General features: G+C 40.8%; 1 long non-coding RNA gene across 1 annotated transcript; it reads right to left on the minus strand.

The window, feature by feature from the left end:
• Positions 1–857: 857 nt before the first annotated feature.
• On the minus strand, positions 858–3233 carry LOC115918993. The gene is made up of 2 exons (XR_004066193.1): positions 2990–3233; positions 858–1516 (listed from the first exon to the last, which is right to left on the minus strand). It is a non-coding gene; the product is annotated as an uncharacterized LOC115918993 (long non-coding RNA).
• Between the last annotated feature and the right edge of the window lie 3117 nt (positions 3234–6350).

The following is a 6350-nucleotide window of genomic DNA, read 5'->3' on the forward strand; positions in this document are numbered from 1 at the left end:
AATAGAGTAGTACTCAAAGATTAATGAATAAAAAAATAATGCCCAGCTTTATCAAGAATATACGAATGAGTTCCCTTGAAAGTGATCATTAAAATGCAATAAAAATGAAGCTTAATGATTTAGTCGTTGTGTATTTGTAATCGTGAATAGTTGAGTTGTATAATAGTTCCCGATGTGCAATGTGAATGTTATCAGTTTAAAGGCGCGTTGGAAAGCGTAACCAATCACCCCACCCCTTTTTGTTTTGTTCTTTCTCTCTCTCTCTTTACCTATTTTGTCTTATTTTGTCTTTCTATGCCCGTCTGTCAATCTACTCCTTTCTTTTCACCTTTTCTTTCTTTCTTTCTTTCTCTCTCTCTCTCTTTCTCTCTCTCTCTCACACACACACACACACACACACTTACTCTGAGATACTCCTCTTTAGTTCTCTCACACAGTTTTTCTCCATCTCTCTCCATTATATTTCATTCTCTCTCTCTCTCTCTCTCTCTCTCTCTCTCTCTCTTTACATATTTTATTTTATTTGTCTTTCTCTGCCCGTTTGTCAATCTACTCCTTTTTTCATCTTTTCTTTCTTTCTTTCTTTCTCTCTCTCTCTCTCTCTCTCTCTCTCTCTCTCTCTCTCTCTCTCTCTCTCTCTCCTTTCTCTCTCTCTCTCTTTCTCTCTCTCTCTCTCTCACACACACACACACACACACTTACTCTGAGATAGTCCTCTTTAGTTCTCTCACACAGTTTTTCTCCATCTCCCTCCATTATCTTTCATTATAATTTGATGTCCCTTTTCCCGGCTCTATCGTTTATTTTTCTGAAGAGCTAGAGGTACATAGTAAACATTCAAAACAAAACCATATAGATTAATTTTAGGCCTACCGTGCGACTGATGTCATTTAATTTCATTCATTTCAAAGTGCAGGATATAGATACTTCTTAAACTGTTTAAAAAGGAGTGATGATTTCGTTAGTTTGTAATTGAAATGAAGACGTAGAGCAATATGTTTGCCCAACGACCACAAATTATTCATTCATAAATGGCAACAGAAAATTCGTTTGAAAATGTTTACTTATGATAGCAACGATGAAAGTCGAAATAATGAAAATTAAATGTTTCAATGACATTTATATCCAAATAAGTGCTTTGGAAGTATCATGATGTCTTTTTTTATAGTGTTTTACGTGAACTCGTGTTTATCACGCCTAAAAGATCAACTAAATTTAATTTATAAACAACAGAAATACAGGCAGTTACAATCATTATACAGACATTATGTTTAGTTAATATCTTTGTTTAACCAAAAACCTCCGATCCCGTAAACCATTGCCAACGCGAACCGGTTAGTTCCTGTCACACAGTGGAGTGGAGGGGAATGACAGGATTCAGAAACCATCGCGTAACGTGTAGATCTTGATACCACGGTATATAATGGTTGTTTAATAAGTTGGCTTTCCGTCACACTGGACTTCATGACATTGAGAGTCGTAGAAGATGAAATTGCATCCTCCGCAGTAGTTGGACCTGTAATGGGAAAATAGAATAAAATAGCTAACATTCGGATGTATTATTGATTAGAGGAGAGGAGGTTGAGAATGCAGGTATAATAATGCTGGTCATGAGGTAGTCACGCAGTGAGAATTATGATTGCGTTGTTTATGTTTTAGGTTGCTATATAATGAGGCCATACGGCTGTAATTTAAAGCGTTATGTGTACCCCTTTTTGCTCTTTCGGTTATCTTCTTCTTCTTCTTCTTCTTCTTCTTCTTCTTCTTCTTCTTCTTCTTCTTCTTCTTCTTCTTCTTCTTCTTCTTCTTCTTCTTCTCCTTCTTCTTCTTCTTCTTCTTCTTCTTCTTCTTCTTCGTATCCTTCTTCTTCTTCTACTTTTTCTTCCTCTTCTTCTTTTTTTCTTCTTCCTCTTCTTCTTCTTCTTCTTTTTCTTCTTCTTCTTCTTCTTCTTCTTCTTCTTCTTCTTCGTATCCTTCTTCGTATCCTTCTTCTTCTTCTTCTTCTACTACTTCTTCTTCTTCTACTTCTTCTTCTTCTTCTTCTTCTTCTTCTTCTTCTTCTTCTTCTTCTTCTTCTTCTTCTTCTTCTTCTTCGTATTCTTCTTCTCCCTCTTCTTCTTCTTCTTCTTCTTCTCCTTCTTCTCCTTCTTCTTCTTCTTCTTCTTCGTATCTTTCTTCTTTCTTCTTCTTCTTCTTCTTCTTCTTCTTCTTCTTCTTCTTCTTCTTCTTCGTATCCTTCTTCTTCTTCTTCTTCTTCTTCTTCTTCTTCTTCTCCTCCTTCTTCTTCTTCTTCTTCTTCTTCTTCTTCTTCTTCTTTCGTATCCTTCTCCTTCTCCTTTTCCTTCTCTTTCTCATTCCTGTTCTTGTTCGTCTTCTTAAAAGGTGAAATCCATGATCAATTAAATAAGAGAGAATCTTCTATTTATATACTTATCAGTAGCCCTAAATTTGCTCCCCCCCCCCCCCCTCATTTGTTTCAAGCAATTCGCACTATGTAGACACACCTCCTCCATGTGCTCGACCCTATCCTAGCGAGTTCTACAGGATATAAGGCTCATATCCGGACACCTACTCCCTGGATATCCACCCCCGGATAACCAGCCCAGTCAACTACCCCTGGGGGTAGTCGTCCTAGAGGCTGTTCACACCGCCATGAGATAGCGCGGTCTATCGTTGCACCCCCTTTTTTCTAGCGCGCGCTAGACCGCGCTATCTCTCGTGGACCACCCCCAAGAGGTGCTCCAGTGGCACGCCGTTTTGGCTCGCCGTGGCTCGCTGTTGGGCGGACCGAAACGACGTTGTAACTCCCAACCGCAGAGATAGCGCGGTCTAGCGCGCTATCTCTGCCGGTGTGAACAGCCTCCTAGAGGGTGCATGGTTGCTATAGGGGGCAGCTGTCCTAGGGGGTAGTTGACTGGGGGTGGTTATCCGGGGGGTTGATGTCCAGGGGGTGGGTGTCGATCCTAGAACCTATAAGGCTATGACTTACATGCATCGAGCATTAGGAGAGGCTCCGCAAGTCGCCAACAGACATGGATCCACAAAGCAATTGACCACATCACAGGACGGGCAATCACCAGGTGAAATACACTGACCATTGTGACGTAACAATCCTTCATTGCAGAAACACCCAGCGATTGGTGGTCCGCCGGGGCGATAGGGCGGTTTCGGATAACCAGGACACTGAGACTCCTCGTAGTCACACGGATGACGAAATACAGAATAGGTCTCGTCTTGTTTGCAGTTCTCTGCCTCTGGAAAGACAAACAAAAAGCACACCAGGTTAAATTATAGGTTAAAGTGACATGTGGCATGACCATGACTGAATGGACAGTGACATCACGGGATAGAGATTAACATATTCGTCTACACCATTAAAAAAGTTGTCCTTGTGAGTATCAGACAAACTAACATCTAAATGCGGGACATCATAATGGACCGACACCCAAAACAAGGATTTGTGCCTGCCACCGACTATACTAATAGTGGTAGCTGTGTAGTAGTACTAGTATAAATAGTAGTAATGTGTAGTAGCAGTGGTGGTGATGGTGGTGGCAATGGTGGTGGTTATGGTGGTGGCTATGGTGGTAAGTGGTAGTAGTAGTAGTTCAAGATATAGTATTAGAAGTAGTAGTAAAACTAGATGGAACTTCGACTGCGCGCAGTCGAAAGTGATGCCTCCGTCATAGAGCAATTTTACAAACCAAAACGGAAGAAATATTTCAAATTTAAGTTCGGTTGTAATCCATAACAGGTTCTCAGAATATGATTATACAAGCTATTTCTCATATACATGTATGACCCTTTGATCTTTGAACTCATGACCTCAAATGCAAAATACATATATATATATATATATATATGCATGTCTTGAGTTTGATGGTAATCCATCCATCGGTTCTAATGATAATGCAATCACAAGCTATTTTTGCATACATAATGAGCTCCATGACCTTTGACCTTGTGACCCCAAAATTTAATCAGTTCATTGGCTCTGCAAGTTACATACATGACCAAAGTTTGGTAGGAATCCATCAGTTAGTTCTTGAGATAACATGATCACAAGCTTTTTTTGCATACATATTGAGCCCCGTGACCTTTGACCTCGTGACCCCAAAATCTAATCAGTTCATAGGCTCGGCAAGTTACATACATGACCAAAGTTTGGTAGGAATCCATCAGTCGGTTCTTGAGATAACGCGATCACAAGCTATTTTTGCATACATAATGAGCCTGTGACCTTTGACCTTTGACCTCGTGACCCCAAAATCTAATCAGTTCATTGGCTTTGCAAGTTACATACATGACCAAAGTTTGGTAGGAATCCATCAGTTGGTTCTTGAGATAACGCGATCACAAGCTATTTTTGCATACATAATGAGCCCTGTGACCTTTGACCTTTGACCTTGTGACCCCAAAATCTAGTCAGTTCATTGGCTCTGCAAGTTACATACATGACCAAAGTTTGGTAGGAATCCATCGGTCGGTTCTTGAGATAACGCGATCACGAGAACGGGACGTACGTACGTACAGACAGACGTACGGACGGACGGACAACCCGAAAACATAACGGAGGCATAATAATGGTGTTGTAGTCTAGTGGATACATCGTCAGACTGACGGTCACAGGGTTCACGGTTCGACTTCCGACGCTGCACTAATGTCCTTTGGCAAGACATAAGTCTACATTTTCCACTTGTATGGGTACCGGCATGAAGGAAATCCTTGAATGTGTGAGCACTGATTCGGCAGCCTAGTAGAGCCGGGGTAATAATATAGAAGCGCCTTGAGGACCTAACGAGGTGGCGTGGTGGATATATGCGCAATGCAAATATTAAATATTATATACCCCTTTTTTTAGAAATCTAGCCATCTGATTGGTCGACAATTGAGTCGTGATTTTAGCCATTCCCATAAAGAAACGAACAATGCCAGTGACGGTCAATTGTTCATGAGTGAGATTCGCTAAAGATTCTGGGTACGGGAAAATAATAGATTTCGATGAGATCCCCATTGGTTTACGTGTTACCATTTTCTTTGTGTGAGCGCGGACACCACCATACAGTGCTCTTTGTCTGCGATTCCCAAACGATTCAATCATCTTTCCAGCGAAGATTAATAGACAGTTCCCAGATTTTCCCTGATGTTTTAACCAATCTTTAATCAAGAAAAAGATGAATAAGAATTCTTGGTAGATTTTTGTGTCAATTCGGTAAATAACAAACATATCGACTGCTTTAATATTCGAGGCCTGGCTGTTGGTTCTCGGGGACGTGCACATCCTGCCATGACCCCGATGTGCGCCTGGACAGCCAGACCCCTCAAAGCAGTCAATATATCTATATTGTTGTTTTCATCTAGATATTGTTATGTTAAATTAAAGTGAAACCTGGTTATAACAAACTCCTTGGAACCAGTGAAATTACCTTGTTTTATAACTTTCTTATTTTAATAATAATAATAATTATTAGTTATATTAAATTAAAGTGGAACCCGGTTATAACAAACTCCTTGGAACCAGGGAAATTACCTTGTTTTATAAGTTTCTTATAAAAGTGTTCTTTATAATGAGGTTCCACTCTCAGGCGCGGATCCAGGGGGGGGGCCGAGCGTGCCTTGCCCCCCCCCCCCCCCCGCAAAAAAAAAAGAGAGAGAGAGAAGAAAGGAAAAGAAGGGAAAGGGAAAGAGGAGAGAAAGGGAAAGAGAGAAGAGGAAGAAGAAAAGAAAAGGGGGAAGAAAAAGATCGGGGGGCCGAAAGGGCCTTGCCTCCCAGGCTGTTGCCCCCCCCCCCCCAATCACAAAAATAAGAGAGAAGGAAGGAAAGGGAAAGAAAAAAGAAAAAGGGGAGATACTGGCGAACTGATAGGGGGTAGGGGGCTTGTGGGAAATCAAATTTAAACGTGGTTTATTTCTAATTCCATAACGGTAGATTACAAATAATGCTGAAATGACATAATTTCAGAGATTTTTCCTCACCTTTAAGTAAATTATACGTTATACGTAGGCAAGAAATGTGATTCTTGAGATTCCTACATGTCAGGGCCCGAGGAACGGCGGGGATTGAGAGCCTCGAGCCCCCCCCCCCCCCACACTTTTTTTGAAAAGGTATATTAAAGAAAAATAAAAAGAAAGAGAGCGGTAGGGGAAAAACTGAATTCAGACGAGGATTATTATTATAACAGTATAATGGATCGTCTTCTTTCTCTAATGATTTTAATAAAACCTTAAAGCTTCCGCGCTTCGCGCGGGAGGGGGGGAAACTAAATTCAGACGAGAATTATTTTCGAGAACGGTACAACGAATCGTCTTCTTTCTCTAATGATTTAAATGAAACTTAAAGCTTCCGCGCT

The sequence above is a fragment of the Strongylocentrotus purpuratus genome, unplaced genomic scaffold (assembly GCF_000002235.5).
Source record: "Strongylocentrotus purpuratus isolate Spur 01 unplaced genomic scaffold, Spur_5.0 spur5_scaffold_3, whole genome shotgun sequence".
Lineage (NCBI taxonomy): Eukaryota > Metazoa > Echinodermata > Echinoidea > Camarodonta > Strongylocentrotidae > Strongylocentrotus > Strongylocentrotus purpuratus.